This window comes from Passer domesticus, chromosome 2 (assembly GCF_036417665.1).
Source record: "Passer domesticus isolate bPasDom1 chromosome 2, bPasDom1.hap1, whole genome shotgun sequence".
In the NCBI taxonomy this organism is placed as follows: domain Eukaryota; kingdom Metazoa; phylum Chordata; class Aves; order Passeriformes; family Passeridae; genus Passer; species Passer domesticus.
In genome coordinates this window covers 28143824-28170192 of record NC_087475.1, presented here as the reverse complement: position 1 = coordinate 28170192, position 26369 = coordinate 28143824, and the positions used below count along the sequence as shown (strand labels likewise).

General features: G+C 44.3%; 1 protein-coding gene across 3 annotated transcripts in view; it reads left to right on the top strand.

Annotated features, from left to right (window-relative positions):
- The window catches only part of LIMS1 (LIM zinc finger domain containing 1), a 67125-nt gene that overhangs the window by 1003 nt on the left and 39753 nt on the right, over positions 1–26369 (top strand). Inside the window, exon 1 of one of the 3 annotated variants that reach the window (XM_064407949.1) lies at positions 1668–1685. The exons of 1 other annotated variant lie outside the window; for it this stretch is intronic. The gene's annotated coding sequence lies outside the window, so the exon portion shown is untranslated. Of the gene's footprint in view, positions 1–1667; positions 1686–23175; positions 23194–26369 lie in introns of those variants that run through there. One more of the 3 variants, XM_064407950.1, reaches the window with a different exon arrangement.

Sequence of the window (26369 nt, the reverse complement as noted above, 5' to 3'; positions counted from 1 at the left end):
CCATACCTTTGGAGAAAAGCTGTGGCAGTTGCAAAGTCAGGCTCAGTTCGGGGTACAGAGGTGCTATCCTGAGCGAGGTGAGCCAGCTCTGCTCCCAGGGTCAGTACCCTGATGTCCTGGGTGGGATCTCACCAGCCTTGACCAGCTTTGGCTCCAGCTGCAGTGCAGCCACATGCTTAGAAAAACATGACAGCGTGGTTCAGGTGTCCATGTGTATTGTGGGTAACTGTTGTTCCTTCAGATGTTCCAACAGCCACTTGCTTTCGTAGTGGGTGGTAGATGCTTCCAGGCCAGGATTCTTTCTGCATTCCTGAGAGTGGCCGAGTTGTCAGTATTTGTGCCGCCAGCGTCAGTCGGTCGCGACTGCGCGTAGCTCTGTGTCTGTCAGCCCCACACAGGTGCTGTGGCTGGGCCGCCTCTTTGGCCAGGTAAACAGAGCAATTGCATATTTGGCATCTGTTCTGCTGAAGTTGTCAGGGAGCGGGCCAGCTGCCCTGCTGGTACATGCTTCCGAGGATATGAGCTAAGCTACACCCCTGGCACAATGAGAGATTTTGGGACAAAGTCAGACTAGAGCCCCCGCTTGCAGAAACTTGCAGAGATGAAGTAGCAGGAGGTTACCTGCAGCAGCATGTGGCTGCCCAGCACCTCCTGGGAGACACTGGTGGCAGCAGAGCTATCCAGGGTACAGCTGGTGGCTCGAGCATCCTTTCACAGCAGCAGGAGCAATCCTGCTGCCTCCTGGCCAAGCAAATCCTCCCATGGCTGACAGTCAGCCTGGAGTCCTGCTGCTGCTGGTGCTGTGCCCCGAATAAAAACTGTTTGCCCAGTAAAGACTGGACATGGGGCCCCTTGGCTAAACTGGCTGGCTTCCTCTGTTCCTCTCACCATTCTTTTGGGGTAAATGGTTGTGTGGAGAACAAGGGGCTGTGCTGTGGGAAGTGGAGGTGCTGTGTGGTACACTGTCACAGAAGCCTGGCTGGAGGGAGCAGAGGGAGGTGCCAGCCAGGACAGCAGGGCTGCTCATCTGGCAGGGTGGCACAGTGGCGAGAGGCTGAGCTCCTTTGGAAGAGCTGTTTCCAAATCATCTGGCTGTGGGGGTTTTCCATAGACAATTCTAGTCCACTGAAGTCAAAACAAAGGGATAGGGCTCTTGAAAGATGCATTTTGATTTTGTAAAATATAAGGAGGGAAAATTAAAAGTTGATGTGTTTTCTTCTTTTGGTTCTTTGGGTTTAAAAAACCCACTAAAAATGTGACTACTTCATTCAAACCTACTTCTTGACAAAATGTAAAGTGATCTCAAAGGCTTCCACAAGCTGAAATTCCCAAGGGGTTTTGTATCTTGACTTTTGGGTCTGATTTAGAGAGATTAAATAATCTGAGTTTTGGTGAAGAAAGAAAAAAGGAAAGAATGATCTGAGGTCTCTCTAGATTGATACAAGGAAAAGCAGCAGACATCTGGTCAGCAGGTATGCACAAGGAAATATTCTTCTTTTTAACTTATTTTTCCACCCCTCTTTGTTTTATGGAGGCTTTTTGAGCTTGAGTCACTCCTGTGGCTTTTGTTTTGCAACTAGAGGAACTCAGAGGCTGGTGCTGTCACTTGAACAGCCATTGAGGCACAGCTTTCTCACTCAGAATCACACTGGGAGACCAGACTGTCCTGGAAGAGAGGGATTTGGGTAAGGAGGGACTCACAGAGGGTCGATGCTGGGTAGTGGTGGGCTGTTCAGGATTCCTTGGTGTGCTGCCTGGGGCTGATAGCTCCTTGTGGCAATGCCTGCTCGCTTTATAAATGTCCTCTGAGTTTCGTGGGCAGCTTTTCAGCTGGTTGTGCTGAGCTCATCTTGATGTGTTATCATTGGAATAAGTTTCATATGTGGTTCAGAGAAAAACATTAGTTTCTCCATTCAGAGCCATTATTATCTTAAGCTTTTGTAGTTTCCTAGAACAAAGGGAGTTTTTCTTTGTAGCAAGAAATACAGGCCAGCATGCAGCAAAATACTGGAAAAAGCCAGGTCCTCTTTACTCCAAGTATAACTACACTTGAAAAACTAGTACAGACTCCTTGGATTTACAGTTCTTATTCCACTGTGAAGCTGAAAAATGGGGGCACTTCGTGGTGTTACTGGCTTTGATAGGGGCTTCTAAATAAGAAGCTAAATGTGGTGCTGCAGTTTGGTCTCAGTGGTAGTGCACAGGTCTTTTTCTTAGAAATTGCTCCATACTGCAGGGGAACTGCTAATGGTCTGCAATATACAGAGAGTGGTTTGCACAGTTAACAAATTCTTTTTCAAGTTGCAGTGAAATATTTATTATTGGAGCACTTAAGGCAATCTTTTCAGCTCCTGCAATTGTGGCTTCATGCTGTGTGTTAGGTTACACATCCTGATTTGTCTGTGCTTTGTTCTCCTCCAAAGCCCAGTTCAAAAGTTTTTCACTCCATAGCATAATGCAATCTCTTATTACTTTTCAATGTACGGAAGATTTAATTATTAGCTGTGCTAAAAGCAGCTTGATAATCAGTGGGGAAATTATTCATGTCAGGCCTTTCCATGATGGCAAGTGCTGATGACAAGGAAAATAAAACTGACAGTCACATTTTCATAGCCAAAGCCTTCCCTTGTCTAAGCTCTGCCTAGTGTGAGCCAGGCAGCCGTGTACGTGGTCTGCTGTTCTTGTCGTGTTGGGATGTGCTACAGAGCACGTCACCCTTAACAGCCTGAGCAGAAGTGCTGCTGTTGGGGCAGAAAGGGTGAAAGGTCCTAATTCAGTCTGACAATTAGGGAAAATGTAGCAGGGGACTGTGCCCTGGGGTTAATATTTTTCTTCCAATTAGGATGCTTCTTTGCAATTGTTTCAGCATTTTCCTTCCTGTGGTGTGTCTTTATGAAAATGCTGGGTTCTGTTTTTTAAGGAGATAGAAGCAGAGAGGAAAAAAGGATTCTGTAATTTCTTTGTAATTACCATGGTTTTGTGTACCATAACAACTCTTTATGTCAAACAGTTTGCTGAATTTGTCTCGGCCTCTGGAGGCTGGCAGCAGTATGCAGGATGCCAGAAACTGTGTGGCCATTGACAAACTATGGACAAAGTGGATCTCCTCTACAGCCTGAAACCAAGTTCCTCTGCCAAAATGGCATAGTCTGGAGCCCCCTGTAGTGCATGAAAAATAGCATTACAACATGGTTGGCACCCAGGAGGAGATTTAATGCTCTGTATTTTTCATATTGGTTGCTTTTCTTTATATGTTAAATAAGTTCTTGAATTCCACCTTGGATGATCCTTCTTTTCATCGCTTTTTGATTTGTTAAAAAACCTCAACAGCCACTTCTGTAGAATTCAGGGGGAAGGTGGGTCCTTAATCATGTGGATTTAGGGTTGTTTCAAACACTGGTTGCATTAAATAGTTTGAAGAACTGAGAACACACTGGTGGATGTTGTCTGAATAAAACCTAAACTGGTGTTAAAGTTAAAAGGGGAGGAGGGGGTTTATTTCTTGCATCATGGGTGGGGAATTGATGTGGATCATCTGGGGAGCTAAGGCATAGTAATGACTCCATGAACATTTCCTGGGTGGCCAGAGCAGCGCGGGGTAGCTGCTGTGCTCAAAATTAAAAGTGTTCTCTGTATTAATGTGTTGTTTTATTGTAGTTGGGGGCACTGGGAAAGACCACAGCAAAGCAGTGCAGTAACGCTTGCAAATATTTGGGAGGCAACAACATGGCAAAACTGGCTTCAGTCCAGACCCCACACTGACATTCAGCAGCTGTGGGATTGATGTGGGGAGAGGCAGCCACACAGAGAATTAGTTTCAAATCCACCCTGGGAGGAAAAAAAGGGACCTTGATACTTTGCAAGGACTCTTTTGTGGGGGCCTGGCTGTCCCCACCAGGGCTGGGCGCTGCCTGGCCAGGGCAAGGAACTGGCTGTCAGCCTCCTGCCTCGCAGAACCACAGCATCCCCGAGCCCTCCTTTGGTGTCTCTGGCACACTCCACCTCTGATTTGGGAATGAAGAATAAGCTTGACAGGCAGGGGAGCAGGGGGTGCCACCAGCACTGCCGGGGGAAGGCGGCCCCTGTAGATTCAGGGCTGAATTGGCACAGCAGCCTCTGCTTGCAAAACTCTCTGGTTTTTGTGAGGAAATTCTTGCAAATGGGCACATATTGCTGAGCTTTGCATATGTTCTCTTCTGAACTGTTGGTAGCAGGACAGACGTGTGTTTCATGGCAGAGAGATGGATATTTGTGCTGTATTGAGTAACTTATTTTTGCTAAGGTCTGCTGTAAGTGGGCTGAGATTCACTTGGCAATGGCCATCTCCCAGAGCCAGCTCTGGCCAGTGCTATGATTCAGGACAGGTCATCTATGGGCCATGCAGGGCAGCTGCTCTTCCCATGGGCAGTGATGGTTACAGAGATGTTTTAATTAAGCATATTGGCTGTGCTACAGCTGCCTGGGGTGACCCACACATTCCTGTCCCCCAACATTTCTTGTGCCAGTGCCAGGGACCTGAGTCAGCTGAAAACCTATGGTGAGGGAGATTGGTAGATACATAGATATAAAACCAAGCTTGTGTCAATCTGGATCGATTCCTTGATCTTGTGGGTGGCAGTGATGTCCATGAGAAAGAACTTGGAAAGGTGGCAATACCCATGTCGGCTGAGAGCAGTGTGAACAGTGGAGTTCTGTGACAAGGTTTTGGGGATTTGAAGAAGGAGGGAGCAGTGTTTGGTGGTGGTCTGGGTTGGGTCTGGGGACTGCTTGTGGCTGCCCTGGGTGCAGTATCATGGTTGGGAGTCCGTGCTCTGTTGCACTGGAAGAAGGATCACCACCTGCCTGCCTGCAGGTGTTGTGGAAGGATTGTCTGGGCAATTTTGCTTTCTGTTGTGGAAAGTGCTCTTGAGTGTGTTCTCTCTGCAGCTTGCTGTCCCCTCCTACTGCTCTGCCTGAAGGGAGACCACCCCAGCAGTGGTTTTGTCACAGTTCTCCCTGAATCAGTTTGCAGAAATTCACCTTCAAAGCATTCAGAGGAAGGAAATCTCGTGTCCTACCCCCCGACACGTAGTTTGTGGTTAGAAAGAGCACAGAGAACAGTGACACATCTTGATGCCTGTTTAAATCTACCTGGCATTTGTTGGTATGACAAGACTTCATGATCTGGAGATGCCCATGGGCTTTCTTCACCCATTGCTTTCAGGTCCCAGAGGAGCTGGATGCTGTTTGTACCTGCTTGTACTGTCAGAAAAAAAAAGAAAAAAAAAGAACAAGAAATGCTGTGAGATCTTGCAGAGTGAGCTCTGCTGTGCAGAGACAGAGCTGTGGGGCAGCCACAGCACACGTGGCTGCTGGCTTTTTCTCAACCACTGTGTCCTGGGGACAAGGCAGGTTGTGGGAGAGTGGCTTGTTGGGAGGTGTCAATCAGGTTCACTGGAACTGAAAAAAGGACAGGCACTTCTCTAATGAGACATTTCTGTAATAGTTTAAACAACCCAGAAAACTTTTTTCTCCTTTCCGTGCTTCCTTTTGTGAGTCTGTGCAGTTACAAGAGAGAGGCAATATTCTGATTATATGAAAAAGGATTTTAAGTGGAGCATTTTAAAGCTGCTGCTGTTAAGAAAAAGCTGAGTTTTGAATCTTTGTTCCTTTGTTCACATTTTTTTCCTTTTTGTTAGCCAGTCTCAGGAAATGAGAACATTCTTTTGGCTTTCTGTGCCTGAGTCACATCTTATATATATATCTAGCTATATATAAAAATACGTTAAAACATCTGGAGATGTTTGTTTCAGAGAGGTACTTGTTTTGTATTAGAGTGTCTGAACTTTAAGTGTTTATACACAGTTGGATGTTTCCAGAATTTCCCATACTTCTCTGGTTACAAGGACATGTATATTGCTCTCAGAAAAGCAAAGGGAAATGTCCTGATAACCTAGGGAATATACAAATAAGTAAAAGTAAAGCCTTTCAAGAAAGTGAGAATTTGCTATTTTTTTTTCCAAAATTAAACTATCAAAGCTATTGTTTACCTTGAGTTGCATCCAAATATGTAGTTGTTAATGTTTGCTAAGTATGTATAAAAAAAAAAGGTGTGAGGAGGAAAATCAGAAGATACCAGTATCTTTTGCTTTGTTCTTTTTTCTTTAAAAAAAATTGGAAAGGAAGTATTTAAAAGCTTATTACACTCATCTCTGCTACTGAGTGGGCTGACACTCACTGGGCTCTGGCAGTGCTCTGAGTGCACAGTGGGGTCTCCCTGCCTCCCTCTGTCCTCCCACCGGGGTCACACGGAGATCGTGAGACCGCTCTGAAAGGAAAAACAAAAATCCATTTCGTTTAAACCAAAGGCCAAATATTTAACTTTAGCGGGGGAGGTGGTGGGATTTAGGAGAACGAGTAAAATTTCCACCCTTGGCTGTTTAGCACAGCCGCACTGAAAATGATGGGAAGCCAGGGATGGTGGGTGCTGGTAGTGTCCTGTGCAGGGAGGGATGCAGGGATGGCAGTGGGGTGTGAGGATTCCCCTAAGGGGCTCCATCTGCCATGACCACATAATCTCCAGGTGTTCACAGCAGCTTCTCCTCCCACAGCTTCCACTGAAATGCCCTTGAGTTTATGGCTTGGATACAAAACCGCTCACTGATCAAATATTTTGATTGCATCCTGGCCTTCCTGTTAGTTTCTTTGATCTTTTGTCATTAGTGGATTATAGCGGACTTTCAAAAGTCTTGTTTGTTGAAATAGTTGTATAAATATGATCCTCAGGGTAGGTGTTATTTAGAAAAGTACTTATCTCCCAGAAAAAAATCTACCTCCTTTTGCCCCTTTAGTGGGCTCATTTGCTATTGTGCATCAAAGAAGTGTGATTTCTGTAATCATATTGAAGAATAGCAGTTTATTTTTAATTGTTTGAAACAATCCAAAGGCCAGTGGGTCTTGTTCTCTCAGCTGATTTCCTGCTCTTTCAAACGCTGAATAACTGTTTCAGGTTCTCATTAAAAAAAAAAAAATGAATACAAGAAACTCACAGAAGCAGGACAGTCTGGAGTGGAGTGGAACTAAAGGGCTCACAGCCCTGGGACGAATCCCCTTGTGCTGAATTCTCTCACCATTAATTTTTTTCTCTTTTCAAAGTGAAAAGGCTCCCTTTCTCCCTGGGCACCCTGGTCAAGTAATCTCCCTTCTGCAATGGCTTCGTACAGCCTCCCTTAATGCCATGCTGGAAGCTGGATGTCTTCAGGCACAGGGCTGTCTGGTCACCATGTGGGGTTTAGCTCTGGGTGGTGGAGAATTGAGTTGTGCCATAGCTTTGCAGTGAGATGAAGTGGGGGAGGAGGGCTGGAATATTTATTGCTGGTGGCTACACATGGTGTAAGCCTGAAGGTCAAAATTTCCAAACTTTGTCTAAGACTGAAAGCCAAATTTTCCTTATTGTCACATGCAGGATAGGTATTATCAAACTTCACTCCAGCAGGATCTGGAGAGGATCTGAGGGTTTTCAAGGGTGGTGAGGTGTTCAATGTGTCAGGATTCTCAAGGAAAGGTGGGATTCTCCTTGGTGTCAACTCATACCCGAGGCAAATCTTACCCTGCAGCTGCTGCTCTTCAGACGCATCCAGTTGAGGTGAAGATGTCCCTGCCCAAGGCAGACCTGTCTTCCATCCCAAAACATTCTCTTATCCCCTCCACAGCCTGCATTAAAATCTGCTGCTGGACCACACCTTCATTTTGAAAAGTACCGGGCAAATGAAGTACTGTTTTCAGTGTTGTGTATTAATGAGGCTGCTTCATTGTGATGTGAGTGAAGCTCTCTGCTTGTGATTGCTGATGCACTGTGAGGGGGAAATAATTTGGACTTCTTGTGTCAAATTGCATCTGAGTCACAAATGTGAGAATCAATATTTTTATCATTACCATGCAGACGTGGGCAAACAGTACAGTTAAGAGGATCCTTGACATCACCCTTGGGAGAATTACTAGCGGATGGCAAAGGATCCAGGAGCAGTAATATTGCATTACTGCTCAGGTTTCATGAGAAATCTTTCTGCTCACCTTGGGCTATTTATTAATTTATGAATAGCTTTGTCAACTTGTACTTGAAAGAGACACTGAAAAAATTTAATGACATTGGGTGATACTGGTGTCTTTTCAGGGCAGTTTCAGGCAGGACAGATTCCCAATGAAGGCAGGATTACATAGTGAGTGTTTTGTGTCATCTGAGGTAAAAGTGGTCTAATAATTTTTACCTGATGGATTTCAGTAATGTTTAGCTCTGTAGTGCTTTGATTTCAGTCATGGATTTTCTGCTAAGTCCAATAGCACACAGTTAAAAACACGCAGCAGTGTTACTTCTATGCATGTACAAAAACAGGCACCGGAGTTCACGGATGGGATGGGCTGGGATGGGATGGGATGGGCTGGGATGGGATGGGATGGGCTGGGATGGGATGGGATGGGTTGGGATGGGATGGGATGGGATGGGCTGGGGCAGATGCTGGGATCTCAGTCACTGTGTGCCCAGCAGAGCAGCTGTAGCCATCACAGCCATCACTAGGGTAGCTGAGGTGGTGGTAATATGGCCTGGGAGGTTTTCTGTGGGAAGGAGGGCTCTGTTCTCCCAGAGGAGGAACTGTGCCATTGAAAGCTGTCTTCTAGTGTCCAGCCTGTGTAGGCATGACGGTGTTATGGTGCAAATGTCAAGCAGAGGATTTTGCTATATATTGAGTAATGCTCCTTCCTTGATTTACATTGTCAGGTATTTGCCAGTTGTTCTTGCCACAGTGGGAGGGCAATATAGTGAAAAGCTGCTGAGCCCTGATTTTTTAATCTATCATCAATTCTTTGTCATGAAAGCAAATGCAAAATGAGCAGAGCCTTAGTTCCAAGTGAAAAGGTTTTTCACCTGGAAAGAATAATAGACCAGCTCTGTGTTCATGGTTTATATAGTAATGTTGTTGGAGCTGGTCTTGGAGATGCAAGGAAGGCAGGGTCTACCTGAATTAATTGTGAAGAAATCCATCATTCAAAAGATGCTTTTCTTTATACCACAGAGGTCTTGTGGTATCAAGTTCATGTGGATTTAAAGCTTAATAAGGCAAAAGCATTGGTGCTGTCAGTATCCAATATTTTATGTTTTGGTTCTAAATTGGTGTGGAAGTGTTGCAAGGGCATTAAGAGAATTGCATTAACTGAAAACTTTTTCCTATGCTTTTTTCCTTATGATATTAAGAGAAGTCAGGGAGGACAAGGAGATCATATTTGTTTCAAGTATTCTTATCTTAAAGTGAACATTAAAAATGTTGAAAAGGACATACTTGCTTTTCAGAAAATGAAAGTGAAATGAATCTAAGTAAAAATAATCAAATTAATTTATTTAGTCTGAAGACAATACAGTCCTCATGCTCATGCAGAACCCTTAACTTCCTGAGTTTGCTCAGGTCAAGTTACAAGTTTAAATTTTAATTTCCTTGAAGCCAAGAACTCAAGTGGAAAACACATGTCCTCAGCAGGACCTGGGTTCAACCTCTCAGGTCATGGCTTATCTAGGGTTGAGTGCATATGTGTTCTGTATTCTCTTTAGAAGCTTTTTCTATAGCATACATCTATTATGAAATATTTAAACCAACCACACAGGTAAGAAGAGTAGCAGGAGAAAATACAGATTTTTTTTTTAAGTGATTCTGCCATAAATTTTTCCTTAACTCTGTTCATTGTGTACAAGCAGGTGTTGCAATAGGGTGTTGTTTCCAAATTACTATTAGCAATTGCCTGGTCAGGCATCTGAACAAACACAGGGTGCCCTTTCTGAAGTATTTTTTCCAAGGCAAGAAATACACCATCAGAAATTAAGATTTTGAAACCTCAGCAGATGATGGTGTGGCACCAAAAGCACTGTGGCAAGGGGTGCTTTGGTGCTTGTCATCTCCACAAATGGTCTTTTGACGATTTTGTCCTGGATGCTGGGAAGTTGCACCTGCCCCTGGTGACGATGCTGCATCCTGGAGCTGATGGTGTGGCCTGGCACAGCTCAGCCAGGGGAGGAGTCCCAAATGGTTCCTCGATGGGAGGTAGAGGTTACAGACCTTCCTGCCATGTCCATCCTCATGGGCTTCCTGCGCTGACATGCAAAGTTAGCTCCATGTAAGTAACAAAGGAGTTGAGGAAAAAGAGTAGCAGCATCAGGAAGCATCCAAACACAGGGCAGTAGTTGGCAGCCTGTGTAGTAGCATGGGTGTGGGAGCATTCCTGGCCACCTCACCAGGTGGTAATTCTGCCTCTCCTATCTTTTCTCAGCACCAGAAGAGTTTTTTCCTTATGTGCCTTATCATTTTTTTTATTACCTTATTGTGGAATACTATGATGTTTGATTTTCTAATAGCTCAGGTATATCCTGTTTCTTTGCTTCTGTAAATAATGCATTTTCTGTACTAAAAACTATGTACTTTTACAGAGGACACACATCTTCAGTGCTTCATCAACCTGCACTGCAGCAGTGGCTTTCTCTTTATCACAGAGGCCTGATGCTGTGCTGTGAACCAGTTGCACTCATAACTTATGTGCGGGGGGAGAAGAGAGGAAACTGCTGCAGTCAGGGATTGCTGGCTTATTCAGTAGTTCTGAAGAGCCAAACTGAGCTCAGTTTTAGCTGGCTGGCCAGGGTGCTACTACTTGCTTCACTAGAGCTCTCTGCATAGCTACTGCCTGCATGACTCCTTACAATCAAGTTCCTTTCAAATCTGCAGGGGTGTGTTATTAACTTCAATAGAAATAGATTAATGTGAAGCTTTGTGACAGTTCCTCAAGACTGTATGCATATAAATGGAGAATTCTGCACCAGTTTGATTACCTTCAGCACGTTGTTAGGGATGAAGAAATGACCGTATGTTTGACCTCTCACTGTTTAATGTTTCTGCTAACATGCAAATTCTAGAGGTTAGAGTGTTAAACTAAGACAGTTAAGAGAGCAAGTCTTAACCAATTTTCCTCAAAGCCAATTGAAATTCCACTGCCCTATTTATTGGAGCTTGATTTAATCTTAAGGATCCATAAGTGGAACATCAATGGCCAAATAAGACAAATAGTACTTGGAAACTAGTTCTGTCAGCTTTGAAACCTTGCTGCTTTGTCTGAGGTATAGGTACAAAACCATCACTGTTCTGAATTCACTCTGTATGGATGGTGCAGTAAGGTCAGCCTTGTAAGAGGAGGATATTTTCCTAATCTCTGATTTCTCATATTTAAAGAAGAGCAGCTGGTCATTACACAGATGAGTCCAGCATGCCTGACCAGTGTTACATCCCTGTGCCTATAGATAAATGTCTTCAACTGAAGTTGTTGTACACTGGATTTGATACTTAGCAAAGTATATTTTGTATACTTTATATCTTGTTTTTACAAATACTAAGGCTGTTTCAACTTTTTTTTTAATAGAAATGACTTGAATTTAATTCCAAAAATATTATTTTGTGTGTGTGTGTCTATATATATATATGAGACCATGTAGTTTTACTTAGAGTATTTTTTTAACAGATCTCTGTGATGCCTTTTTTTTTACTGCAGTTGGGTTTGCATGGTTTGGCCGCTGGCCATGCAAATGTAAATGTGTGAAAGAAAACAAAAATTGGAAAAGCAGAGTGAGCCAGTGTCACCGCAGGTCTGCTTGCTCGTAGGGTCAGAGCCCAGATGAGTTTGGTTTCAGTCTGATGCAGTGGAGTGTTACGAAGTTGTGTATTAACCCAGTGTACTGCTAACTGGTATCATTTAATTTACATTTTTAGTCCAGTAGCCACTTGGTGGTGGCCTGCATGTTGTTCTTTGGTGCAAACAAAGTGGTTATGGATGGGGAAGCAAGGAGGAGGTTCCTGTTCACTGGGGCTTTTGTGAGTCCTCAGTCACACCCTTCTGAGGTGTGAATTTTACAGCGAGTGAGTTGTGTTCGTGAAAGGGAACTGAGCTCTGGATTGGCAGTGGAGTTACTGCTGCATGTGGGTAGAGTTTGGAGTGGGCTTGGTGTCCATGGAACTGTGGATTGTGGGGCTCCTGGTGACCTGCTGAGAGCCAGGCTCTGTCTCTGGCAGAGGTGAGGTCAGGGGATCTCTTGGTCCACGCCCACGGTGTGGTGGCGTTCTGGACTAGTTAAATTTTGACAAAGCGAAAACACCCATTCAAGAAAGAGAGAGCAGGGGAGAAGTGCTATGCCTTGTAACAGCAGTCAGTGAATAAAAGAGCAGCAGGGAAGTTGACATTTATACATCAGCTTGGTCAGGAGGATTTTAATAACTTATGATGCATCCCACAAGCTGTGGGGCTCTGAATCACCCGTGGGCTATGCCAGCTGTTGGAAGACTAAAGGTAACTTCATGGTGATGCGTTTTATAGCAGGACAGGTTACCTGCCACAATTGCTGTTAAAAACATCTGGTCAGGGTAAGAAAGTTTCTGTGGACTGGTACTGCAGCATATTTGAACCCACCCAAGAAGCTGTGAAACAGGCTATCTGTAAACTGTGTCCCTGAACTGTGGTTTCAAGGAGACGGCAACTTGCTGAAGGTCAGAGAGCAAGCCAGGAATGATATACAGATTTTGTTGTTGTTTGTTTGCAAAAAAGAAAGCTTAAAAACAAACAAACACAACCAGCAAACAAAACAAAGGAAGCCTTTGCTTTCCCAAATGTGTTGCTCTTAAGAGCATCAGCAATGAGATACTCTTTTTGGATTGGCATTTCATCTCCTCCCTTATGAGGGAAATGCAGCCCCTGTTGTTCCTTAGTGGTATCTGGTTTATGAATCCTTTGTTTTTAATTCTCACTTCCATGTTGATTGGACTGATTGTTGTGTTTGGGAAGATTCCTTTGAGCAGTCAAAGCGTACATTAATGATTGGCTTGAAGATAAAGCAACCTCCTCCCTGGGGAGGGGCTGTTAATCTGAGCCCAAAAGCAGGGTGTTGTGCTCCAGCTCCTGTCTGGAAGGTGATGGCAGCATAGCACAGTCCCCTCAGTAACATTCATCCCTCCCTTTGGACAGGTATGTGCCATTGGGCATGATTGGCCTATCTTAATTCCTTAAAGTTTAATAAAACCATGCATTTCTATTGTACTTTATCCACATAACAAATAACATATTTATTAAGATTTCACTAGCTGAAAGGAATTCAGTGGGAAATCCTGTGGCTGTTCTGGCAACAAGAAAACTTTATCTTCATTTCTCTTTCTTCCCTTTTCCCTCTTCCACTATATAGTTCTGTGATTCCTGGCACTGGTGATTAAAACTGAGTTTAATTTTTAATTTTATTTTTAATAGCTATTGACATTTATAGGCTGAAAGTCATGTACATAGAAAAAAGAATTTAAAGGAATTTTGGGTCACTTAGAGCACTTTTTTAAGAGTAAATCTGATTTAATTTCAAGTCTTATTTACAGAATAGTTCAGGATTATTTAAATCTGGGTAATTAAAAATCTGTTTTTGTGTAATGAACCCAGGAAGAGAAGGCAGTGGATTACAAGTCCTATTTTGGGAACCACTGAGCATCTGAAGCTGTTCTCATTCATGTCAGCAGAAGTTCAGAAACATTTTCCCAACCATTTTTTTTAAGGTGCTCCCCTGAGTCTTGCTTTCATTTCACATATTGTATTTCATATTATACTGGTGTATGTCATCTTCTCTGGCTTTATTACTGTCTTGAATTCATTTACTGGAATTCCTATGCTTTCTTTTAATCATCTACTCTTAACCACTAATAAATCTGGAACATATTCAGACTTGGTGGGATGTTGGACTTTACAGGATGAAACTTCATTGTTTCCCTTTATGGGCTGTGGCTTCCAGAATACCAATTATGGTAATTGCCTTCTCCCTCCCACCGTCCATCATCTGAAGTCCTCTCTTACTGCATCAGCTTTTTCTACCCAAACTGTGCCTATTGCTGCCTTTGTCTCCACTTCCTGCTGTGGGGAAAAGATTCCCTGCAAATCCCATCTGAACTGCTTCATCTGCAATGACTGCAAGAAGTTTTGAGGAACTTGAAATGGCACAGAAAACCAGCTAGAAGCCCAGCCTGAAAGATAACATTTGAAATTAGAGTACATGCCTGACATCACATATTTTACTGAATTCTTGTTTTCACCCCTTTTTTTGTTATTGTTGTTGGTTTTCTCTTTTTGTTTCATTTTAAGTAGTTCACATGGGTAGTGTCTTTTCACATTTCTGTAACTGCCCCCCCCCAATTTTAAAGCTCAAAAACTAGTAATAAATGTGTCTCATAAATCACAGAATGATGGAATTCTTAAGTTTGGAAGGGATCTCTGGAGATCATTTTGACAAACCCCGCTACCAAGGCAGGGTCAGCAAGAGTAGGTGACACAGGAATGTGTCCAGATGGGTTTTGAATGTCTCCTGAGAGGGAGATTCCACAGCCTCCTTGGGCAGTCTGTTCCTGTGCTCTGCCACCCTCGAATTAAAGAGGCTCTTCCTCATGTGAGGTGGACATTCTTGTGTTTTGAATCTCTAGTTGTTGCAGGCACCAGCATCAATTGGTGGGTTTCTTTGGCCCCAGTCTGGCTGACTGTCTCTTCCTGAGTTGCATGTTCACAGTCACGGGGGAACTAAAAATGACAAAAAGCCTCTGCTTTGCTCCCAATTGTCCCTGCTCACATTTCACAGCATGGCAGTGATGGGATGGTCTCAGGGGTGAGGCAGGGAGCAGGGCACACAGGAGGTACTGTGGGGATGTGAGGAGCTGGACTCCTATGGCCGAGCTCCTGGCTGCTGAGTGTGGTTGTCTTGCGCTGTTTTGGTTTTGGGTTTTTTTTTAATTAAAACTTCCTCTGCATTTTCCCCCCATGAAGCTGAAGGAACCCAAATTGTTTTTCCATATGTGCATTCAGATGAAAATGCTTTTCTTCCTCCTTTTCTTTCCGTCAAAAGAACTATTTGATTTTTTTGGAGTAATATTCAAAGACTTTTTTTTCCCCTCAGGCTTATTCTTTACATTGGACTGGTGCCTCATTTTTCAGTAGCAGATCACAGCTACCAAAAAAGAAGTCTGATAGACAAGCAAACCTCTTAAAATTTAATTTGGTACTTTCTTAATGCATCAACATTATTAATTGTATGTTACTGGCATTACCATGATCTAAAAATGGTAGTAAAATAAAGATAGTTTAAGCTGGCTTTTTTTTTTTTTCTGTCCTGGATGAATTTTGTTATGGGCTGTGTTCAAAATAGCTTGGCATCCTTGCAGATCTCTGTTAGTTAGAAAGCAGGAAAGTCAGTTTTGCAAGTAATTTCTTTCTTTTCGAATATCTGGTACACAGAATTCACTTCTACTTTTTGTCAGACACAACATCTGGGGATTTCCATTTCTTCTGCTAAGTCTTATGCTCAAATTAGGGTGGTGAGGGTTATTCTGCAAGATGTGCATCAGGCTTTTTTGAGCTGTATGGCAGCACTATTTTCAAATAATTTCATAAGTTTTGAGTGCCTGTGGAAGTTCCAGGTTAAAGCAATGTCTGTCTAGGACTTACATTTTCCTTATCTATTGCTATCATTGATATAAGCATGTAACTTACCATAAGGGACTTAATTAAGAGAAAAAATAAGCATATAATTGTAATACTAGTTCTGTTACTGCTCTTGTTCTTCTAAGCTTGCTGTATTTTCCACACAAATAAAAATGACCTGTACCTTACCCCACACCTGATGTTGTTGATCTTTTTACTTATTTATATGCTGAGTATTTGATGTACTTTATTACTTGATGACTTGCTATTTTTATAGCAGTTAGAAGTAAATAGAAGTTGAAATGGGAATGCCCATTGTCAGAGGAATCATGAATGACATGCCAAAAACCCACTGCAGGCATTGACTTCAGACCTCTGGTTTTTTTCTGGTTGTTAAGGGTAACCCATGACAGTAATTGTTTATCTGAACATGATTGTTTATATGCATATATTATATGTGACCCATATTTAGGTTGCCTTTAGAATCTCTGTGAATGCTCCTTTCTTGCATTCTTTCATGAAGGGCGTGTGTCCACAGAGGCTTGAAAAATTACTTTTAAGGGAAAAAATTATTGAGAAATGGCACACACTCTTGCTTGTGCTGATTTTCTTTTGGTTATGTTTCCTTTTGTTTTCTTTTTCCTTCCTGAGACTGATGCTACCTGAAAGTTGCCCTGGAGTATTTGATGGTTGTACTGGCATAAGAGCCTGCGTGATGGGCCAATACCAGTGAGCAGATGACAGATGACAGTTGCTGTAACCAGCTCTTCAACCCTTGCTGTCTCCTTGTGTGATGTTGGAACTATATGAATATAATTTATAAAAAATAAAGGTACTGGGGACACGAGCTTTTTTTTTCTTTTTCTGAAGAAAAAGAAAGCACACAATCAAAGTACATAGAAGTACACAATCAAAATAATTTGGAGACCATAGCTCTAGCAGACAGAAAATAAGTTTTCTTTTTTTCCCCTTATTTGCCACCAGATTATGGCTCTGCTAAATTCAGCCCTCTGCAAATACGGCCTTCTCCCAGCTTTCAGAGACTGTGTAATGAGATGAATACCCCACGTAATTTGGCTGAATACACTGCCACCTCCCCAACAGAAGACATAAATGAAGGGGTCTGGCTGAAAGGGAAGCCTGTTTGCAGACTGCCTCCCCAGTGCAGTTAATTGAAATGCATCCACGTGATCCCTTCCCTTTGATTTGAATGGGAGCTGGCTGGTTTCCCAGTGCAGGCAAGAGAGCTGTTTTCATCTAAAGTGAAATGCCTATTTCCTATGTCCCATTTACCAAGGACGGTTAAGTGAAGTAAAGGGGAAGGGACACAGCCAGACAGTGGGGTGACTGAGGCCAAGGGGTAGAAAGTGTGGTGCCATAATTGTCAGGGCTGGCAGGGTGCAGCAAATGTGGAGATGAGGTGATCAGAGCGGTGTTCCCATTGATCCACCCCACTGTGCCTCCAGGCCTGGATTCCTTCCGTCCTGCCACTCCTTTTCTCTTAGAGAAATGCTTCCCTGCCCTCTCCAAAAATGAAAATGCAAGAGCCTGCCAAGGTGCTTTGGAGGATGGCCTCTGGTGGGCTGCAGGAGCATGATCTTGCTCCCCGTTACAGATGAACAATCTTCAGGTGAATCTTCAGCGTCACCCTGTGTGGAGTTATGAATGTGAATTCATCCTAATGGCCACCTAGGAGCACCAAGTGGGCCACTGGAGCAAGGGAAGCGATTCCCCCTCTTCAGGCTGCCTAGTGTAAAAAACACAGGAAAAGGAGTAGGAAAAGGAGTGGGACAGACAGACAGATGGACATCTCCTGTCTAGCTGTGTCCACAGACAGCGCTTTCATACGTGGCTCTTAAATGCCAGAGACCCTCAGCCCAGCCAGCCAGCAAACAGACTGCAAATCCAAAGCTGAGATGGCACTGTGCTGCTAATGAGGGTTTTACTTGAGAGCCTTGAAATCCTTCCCTTTTGTTCAAGTTAAACTGCTCCATTTCTTTTCTCTTCATTTTTAACTAAGCACCCTTTCTGCTAGAGTGTATCTCCAGACTTCATGTGGTCTGAGGCAAGGATGCAAGTCCAGAGCAGGATTTGGTCTCCTGTGCTGCACCATTTCCTGCTCCTGAATCTTTGATAAGTGGTGTTGCCTCTGCCCCAGCTCCAGAGCTGCCAGCTGAGTTCCACACCACCTTGTCTTACAGGAGTGCTTGAGGACAAATAGTGTAAGGACCATGAGATGTTTAAACACTACAGAGTCACATCTGTACATAGCAGAGGGAAGTAGTCAGTGGAGGGCTGATAGGTAAAGTAGTTAGTCATCTGGGGAATGGCAGACTGCCTTGACACCCCCTTCTTCCTTCCTAAAATAAGCAAAATCAGGTAAAGCTGCAAGAGGAATACAATTCTGAAATTACAGAATGTCTAATATTCCACAGGTGGAATTGCAAGCAAAAAAAGTGTTGATGTTAAATAATAAATGATTTATAATTTATTATTCAGTACCAAGCAGCAGGGTGATCAAATGTGATTTATCATGAAAGTATTCTTGTTTCTCCTTTATGATTGGTTTTGTTACAGTGAGCAGAATGGAGTAGTGCCTTACTTTATCTTGCAGATAAGACTTCCCTGCTTTGCTGTAAAGTGCTCCTATTTTTCAGGGGGAGGGAAGAGTAAGATGCTGGTGTCAGCTTGGGAGCTTATTGCATAGCTACTGTCACATAAAGCAGAATTAATAGCAAGTGCTTTAAAATATGTACTATATGTGCATTGACTTCTTACAAACTTCTTCACAGTTCCTGGTAGAAGTTACACCAGAGTTTCTGTTTGTAAGGTCAAAGACAAGATGTTTATGGTGAATAATTACAGATAAGTTGTTTTGTTTTTATCTTCTGAATGGTATCTTTTTGCTCCTTACAGCAGGGAGCACACGCTTGTGCCTCTGTGTTGCTGCACAGAATGCTGCACCTTCCTGCTGTGCTGCTGGAAAAGCACCCATATGGAAAGTCCCTGGATAAGCCACTAGTGAGGGAAGAGGAGAGTGCTGAGGAAGGAGGGGAGGGTGTGCAGGGACTGGCAATCCCTCTGGGTGACAGAAGGGGAACTGGATGATATGCAAGGGTGGTTTCTGTAGATCCATGACCTCACTGCTCTTGACCTGAAGGGGTGGGGTAGTTCTTGAGGTTTACTGCAGTGACACACAAGACAGACATGTGGACTAGGAAGGACTATTATGACTTTCTGAAATAAATATTGCATACATTTCTAGCTGTTTATAACATTCTTCTGCTTGGAGTAGGTGAATTCTTATACAAGTCTTTGCACTATTCATTTTCTCTGTCTCCCAAAATAGGGTGGGAGAACGACAGTAGAGGAGAGCAGCATGGTGGGTGAGGTGGGAGGGCAAATGGTGAGCACAGAAGTTGTCAGTGCTACATATATGTGGTAATAATATCTGTTTCTTGTGAAATATGCCAATAGGTCAACCAGTATGTAATAAAAAACTTGAAGGCAGTTTCATGTTGGAACACACATTTCTTCAAACTGGGATCCAGCTAATAATGCGAAGGAAGGCCAATAATCTAAACACTTATTCATAGGTGGGGTTTTTGAATTGGAGAGCCTGCAGACTCTGAGGCTATAAAGTGCTTTGGAGTCTTGTGAGAGATTGTACTGAGAACACTTGAAATTTTAAAAGGTGACTCACTGTATTCCCCTCCAAACAATTAAGTTGTTTCACTGAGCTCATCTTCACTGGTCTGGTATGTAATAACTTGTTTTTCCCTCTGCTGATGCCTACATTTATTCCTCCAATAGTGTTCTTAAATGTGCAGCTTCTTTAACTGTTTTTTAGTGCTGCAGTTGATCAGTAATCCAGAAGTTCATAGCTGCATGGAGGATTGCCACAGATAACATAATTCTGCACAGCTTCTTGGTCTGAACATTGAACAAACCGCGCTTGAATGAAATCCAGTCTTTGCAGTGCATTTTCTCTCAGGTCGGGGCAGGCATTTATGCCCCAACTGTCTCTTCTGCCCTGTGGTCCAGCCCTGGTCAGGTGGGCAGGTCCAGACAGACATCACCTTGGCTGATCCTTCATCCAGAGAATCCTGAGTTGGCTGTGAGATTCAAGGATGAAGTTAATGTCTGCGGGTGCTGTGGATGCAGGGCTTCCTTTACAAGCTGAGCCACTGCCTGCGTTTTGTGAAGGCTGGGGAGTGGGGCAAGCCCTTGCAATGCCCTGGTGAGACAATGCCAAGCACAAGTTACTTGGTAGCATCGGGAGGAGAGGGGGAAAGGAGTCATTTGTATTCCTGACTCCTGATGGGTGAAACAGTGAGTAGCAGAAGGGAGGTGCGACAGAGGGGAAACAGGGTGGCCGGCGGCGGCCAGCTGGCCCCGGGTTGGTGGCAGCACGCCTGGAGGGGAGATCCCTGGGCCCCTGCCAGCGAGTGTGGGAGGAAAGCAGCTACCGACGGTGTTAGTCAGTGTGACTGCTGAGTGCTGTTCAAAGGGCTGTAACAAGGACCGACTGGGCGTTATCTCATTTCCTCTTTCACATAACCCCAGGGAAAAGGGAGAACATTAATGAAACCCTGGAGGTGAATGGAGCCAGATCCAGGCTGAAATGTGTAAAGAATTTCTCACAAGAGATTTGTCTTTTTGGTCCTTTTGTACCATTCCACAGGCATAGCCTTCCTGGTTGCAAGTTGTTTATTTTCCCTTGGCTGCCACTGTTCCTGTTTAATCCTTAAAGATAACAATATACGTTAGTAATGGTGAGGAAGAATGCTTTTCCTAACATTAATGTCAAACATAGTGTGATACAATTTCTCTGATATTTTGGCTTAATACTGTGCACACTGTGCCAGCAACAGTACTGGATGATTCAGAGACTGCTGTTAGGCCTATTAGGGATGCTTTTTCAGAGCTCAAGAGGCCCTAGAAGACATACAGAAGTTTGCCCACAGTCTTGATATTTGAAAATGGTGACAAAAACAGGCTGCTCAAGAACTAAAGCTCAGTCAGCCTAACTTTGAACCCTAGCAAGTCATGGGTACAACTAACAGTCAATATATAAGCACTTACTGAATAATACAGCATTAAAAGGAACCACATGGATTTCTAAGAACTGATCGTTTCAAAGCAGCCAATTTTCCAGGTCTGGCAGATGAGCATGTCTTATAAACAGAAAGGAGGAAATAAATTAAGTGTATTTGCTGATGCTGTCTCACACAAAATTTCATAAGCAAACAAGAGAAAGAGGCTTTAGAATTTGAGTGATGGTGATTGACTTTGTTAGAGCATAAGCCTTGCAAATTCTCTTCTGTGTATCCACTTGTCTTCTCTTGACGCTCTTGTTGTGGACCATTCACACGAGTGCTGCTGATACCTACTCCTGTTCCTTCATCATGCCCTTTTAAGGTGTATTAGTGTGGAGTCAGGGCTTGGTTTCAAGAAAGCATATTGCAGATTAGAAATAACAGTCTAGGTGAAATTGCTGGAAGGGAGGTGTGCAGCTGTATGAAAAGAAGCATTTGGATAGGAATTGATGTTTTGACACAGAGCCACCAACAGGATCTCCCTAAAGAGAACCTGCCTGATTGTACCTTGCAGGAATTCTTTTTTATCATTTGTATTTAATAACTTGATCAGTGACTTGAATGCTGCAGCTGAAAGTTGGCTTACGACATTTGTGGATGTCCTTGACTTGGATAAACCTTTAGGGGTACAGGAGATTAATTAAAAATTATCTTGGCAGTCTGAAAAGGGGCTCCATAATCAAGAAGCTGAAATTTCATGAAGAGAAATGAAGAGTGGTGCTCACGAAAGAGAATTCAAATGACCATGAGCTGGGCCATTTGAAGGATTATTTAAATGCCTTATCATGTTTTATGATGTGCCTGCAGAGAAAAACAGATCTTCTTTTGGAAACACTGTGCATTAAATATAAAGGAAGGTTGACCTAGATTATTTTGAAGAGACTCTATTTATTACTGAAAAAGCCTGAGAGTTGTTGTCCTGCCAGAGGAGGATAACAGAGAGGCCTTGTTAAAGCAACAAAGCACTTGAAGAAGATTGGAAATGAACTGACTAGTGCATACTTCTTTACTGAAACCTAGGAACAGGGTTGTATCCATGATGGCAAATCTATTTTGATGGTATTTTAGTGCATCTGTGGTCTCTGTAAGTGAAATAGAAGGGATATAATAGCCCTATCCAGGAATTAAAATAACTTTTTTCTCTGAAGCAGTATTTCCTCCTCCAGTGTGCGCTTGTGTCAGAAGGGAGACAGATACAGCAATGAAGGTACTTAAGTCAGAAATCCTGAAATAGGGCTCATGTCCTGACATACCTTTGATGGCTGTGTCAGTTTGGCCCATGGCTGTGCTGTCCATGAAGCAGGATGTGTGCATCTCCCTGCACATCAGGATCAGCTGCAAGGAACCATCCAGTTGTGCTGGGCATTATGTAGCCATCCTGTCTGTCTTGCCCTGTCATGGGCACTGTGGAGGAGGAGGCTGGGTGGAATGGCAGGGATGTTGTCTTCTAACAGCAGTACTCTTGTGGAAAGGTCAGGCCTTTCTCCTGTTATTCATAAGCATTTTAGAGGAGGAGAAGCTTTTCACAGCTCCTGACATCAAATACTTCCTCTGATCAGCTGCTGCAACTCCAGTCCTGCAGTGCCAGGTGTGCCACCTGCTCGTGGCCAGCACTTGGGGTCCTGCAGCCTGCTCCAGTCAGCTCTGCCACTGCCACTGGCCCCAGGAGAGCACACACAGCAAAGAGAGCGGGTCTAGTGGTGCAGCTGGTGTTTCCCATCACTTCCTAGTGAGAGACCCTCAATTCAGTGATGTGCAATGTGGTTCATCCTCGGGCATTGCTCCAGGCCTGGCTCAGGTGTAGCAGCAAGCCTTTTGAAAAACTTGTCAGTGAGTTCAAGAGAAGCCAAATGGCTGTCTGTCCTCTCATCAGTTGAGAGAGACTATTAATTGGTGCCATGTCATAGACTCATAGAATTTGGGGGGGAAGGGACATTTAGTGGCCAATGTCCGTGCAATGACCAGAGATATCTTCTACTCCATCAGGTTGCTCAGGGCACCATCCAGTCTGACCTCCAATCTTTCCAGGGTTGGGGCAGATACCAGATCTATGGGCAACCTGTTCCAGCATTTCACCACCATCATAGTGAAAAATGTCTTATTTGAACGGCTGCAGTTGTGACTTTTTACCTGAGCTTTACCAAGTCAGTCTGGCTTGGAGGTCTGGCTCTGACTGACGAAGATTTGCCATTAGCTTTTGGTGGCCTGGGCTCTGCTTTGAACGGCAGCTGTGATGGCACTGACAGGAAGGACTGCAAGGGGAGCCCCAGGGGCCTTTGGGGCTTTTTTTTCCCGTTTTTTGAGCAGGCTTCGCCTTTCCAGCCTGGCGGTGTGGGGAGGGGACCCTTCGCGGGCCGGGGACGTGCGGAGAGGCGCGGGCTGCTCGGCCCCAGCGCGGCTCTCGGGCTCCGCCTGCCGGTGCGAGCGCGGCCGGGCCGCGCCGGGCCGCCCCACGGCGCGGGTCCCGGGCACGGCCCGTGGGCCGGCTGCAGCCGGGGGCTCCGGGAACAGCATGAGGGAACATCTCATTTCTGCTGAGCTGGAGGGATGCTTCCTGCATCTTCCTCCCTTGTGCTGTGTATGGCCTTTGTGCTGTGTAAGTCTTTGCCCGACAGCAGCTGCATTCACTAACCCAGCCCCCCCAAACCCAGTCTTCTCCCATTTTGGTGGCTGGGAGAGAGCTCTTGAGAGAGGAAGACGTGGGCTGCTCCTTGCAGCTGGGGTGAAGGTGAGGGAGGAAGGAGTGTATGGGGAAGGGGAAGGAAGAGCGTCGGAAGGAGAAAAGAGGAACTTGGTGGTGAGCTCCAAGGTCAGTTCAGCCGTCTCTTGTATACACCCTCAGCAAACTGGAACAGCTGAGGCATGACTACATATTTCCTTCTGCTTGTTTTGCCCCGGAGATGGTGATTTCAGGGGGTGATGAGGCCGGCAGCTGCAGGGTGTGACCGTCTGGCTTCTCTACCAGCTCCTGGTAATGCAGGAACCTCAGAGATCTCCTTGCAGAGGATGGCTCTTGGTGCCTGGAGCAGAAAGGACACTGCCTTGTCCAGAAGATCCAGTACTGAGCATCCTGGAGCAGCTCTGGGGTTTTAGCTCTACCTGTGTTCTGCAGTTCTATTTCATGTTCCTCTGGCCTGCTAGAGGAGCAAAGAAAAATACTATGTAATTCATATCTGTGGAAATGTGGATATGAACCAGTGGTTCCTTTCCCTAGTTAACTTTTGCTTCTAGACTAACTTTCTGGTCTAATTCTATGCTTAATGCAGGTCCAGCCCCGTCTCTGTTACCTCAGGAGCTTCATGGTCACTGCAGAGCCACATCTGCTGACTTCTTTTGCAGGAAGCCGTGGTGCCAGGAGCAGCTGATGGGCTTGGCTGAACCGTGTGACTTTGTCTAGAGCTGTGTGTGTGACTCTGCCTTGACTTCCCATCAGGCCTGATTTGGGCAACCACAGACTGCAACGATCTGTCAGTGCCTATGAGCATAGTCTCTCTGGAACTGGTCTTGTTCTGCTCTCATTGGTCATACTTTTGTTCACAAGTTTTCTTTTAGCACGGCTCTTTTGGAAAACAAGTTGGTGATGTGAACAAAACTGAAAACCATGGTTTAGCCAGGCCAGCTGGTTAATGAATTGCTCAAACATGCTTTAAAATGTTGATTGAAGAGTTAATGCTTATTTTCCTAGTTCCCTTTTAATGGATGTTTATTCACATTAACCATGAAGTGTTGCAGCTTTTGCAGTTATGAATCAACAGACTGTCCTTGCCTTTTAATAAATGTGGAACTGCTGGCATATGAGCAATATATTAAATAATATGAATTGCAGTAGCAACCAAGGCCTCTCATTCTGTATAACGGGGGTGTTTTTTGTGATTTTCTTCATTCTCAAGAACAAAACGCTGTTACCTTGACGTTTGCTACGTTATTTTGAGACACAAAGCTGTAGTGCATTCTTTCGCCTGGGAGGGTAACTGTCCAGTGATAAGTTTCATGAAACTTTACTGCTGCTTTTGTACTTGAAGGGTCTTTGCAGGAAGAGATAAGAAGTTCAAATGAGGAAGCACTATGTGACAGTATGGGAAACAGCAGCTTGGAAAGATAACTTATATTGTTAATTTGTCCACAGAAAAGGGTTAGCGATAATGTTAAGTGGCTTAAAGACAGAAATAGGAGCAAGAAACAGGATGTAGAGACACGATGAAGGAAAAGCAAAATGAGGCTCTGTTGGTATGGCATAGCATTATTTTGTGTGTATGGTGAAAACAGGTGGTAAGGAAACTTTTCTGTCTGACCATTGGGGAGGGTGCACTGGCAGTCAGGGCACCGGAGCCTGAAGCCGTACTGCTGCACAGATCCTGCAGCATGTCCTCCTCTCCCCTGCAGACATCGGGTTGTGGCCTAATTTCTTTGTCACTGATGGTGAGCAAGGTTTCAGGCTCTGTTTTTTACAGATCTTTGTAGCAACTGGCAGGGAAACGTTGATTTTAAGGGTATTCCTGCTTTAACGTGCGAAGAGCTGCCTGCGGCCTTTGAGGTGTCCCAGGGATTCAGGTTGCTTTAGAAAAACTGAGTTTGAGTCTCTGTCCATACAAGAGAGACACAACTCTTGTTTGTCTGGGCAGGTTCACCACCCTAACCTGCTCTGTGAGATGGTGATTTTTGTCCCCAGTTAGTCCTTGTCTGGTGCTTTGAGGTTGTCAAAGATGGCAGTAGCCTTGCAGTGTGTGACACTGTCTGCCCCACCATCTCAGAAAAGAAGAAAATCAGAGGGTATTGCTCTTTCTCAGCAGGTGGGAAGTGGAGAGATGCAGTCTTCCACTCCGCATGGCACTGACAGATGCTTGTGATAGGTTGAAGTGGCCCTGCTTGACTCTTTGCTGCTCATCAGTGATTCCAGGGATTGCTGTTCCCATAAAAGGACCTGGAATGCTTTCCTGCTGTTCTTATGGTTTTGTACTTCTGTACCATACACCGATGGTATATAATGAAAGCTTTAGCCTTTCCTATGAGGTGGAAGGTTTGCTTCCTTCTCTGTCCTTGGTGTTTTTGAGATGGAGAGTCGTCATGACACAATTTGTGGAGCTGAACTGTGAGTTTTCTTAGGTTTATTCTCTTCTTTACAGGATCAAATTTTTACAGGGCCAAAGAAGGAAGTGGTTTACTGAGTCACTTAAATTATTTTTTTTTAATTTTATCACAACTACCAGTAATAACCACAGGGAAAACATACAACCAGTGGGCATTTGATGTGAAGCTTTATATGGGAAAGGCTGCTCATTGTGAACGTGCTGCCAGCGAGGCTACAGGCTGACAGTAAGTGTCCAACTGGTCACTGGGGCTGAGGGTCTGGCTGAGGCATCTGCTGGAGTGCACATTGTGCTGCCTGCTGAGCCAACAGCCTGGCTGTGAACTGTATGGGCTTTTAGTCATTCACGGGGAAATTGCTGGGAGCAGGAGCCATGCATGGGAATGGTGATAGTGTTAGGAAGAGGACAAATAGTAGTTCTGCGTGCTGGGTTTTATTACTACTTAAAACAAGCAGCATGGTAACAGAGCTTTTAGCAAAGTCCTTTCTTGTTCTGGAAATGCGGAGGTATTTCCAGTAGTTTTTTATCCTTTGCTCACTGGGAGTGTTTTTAGGGACACTATTTTGTCCCCACCCAGAACAGAGGATTCATGGTCAGTTTGAAGATACACCCCTGCTGACGGGTTTTCTGCTGGCTGAGGAGGAGGACACTACGACAGAATAATTGAACCCAAAACTGTAATTCC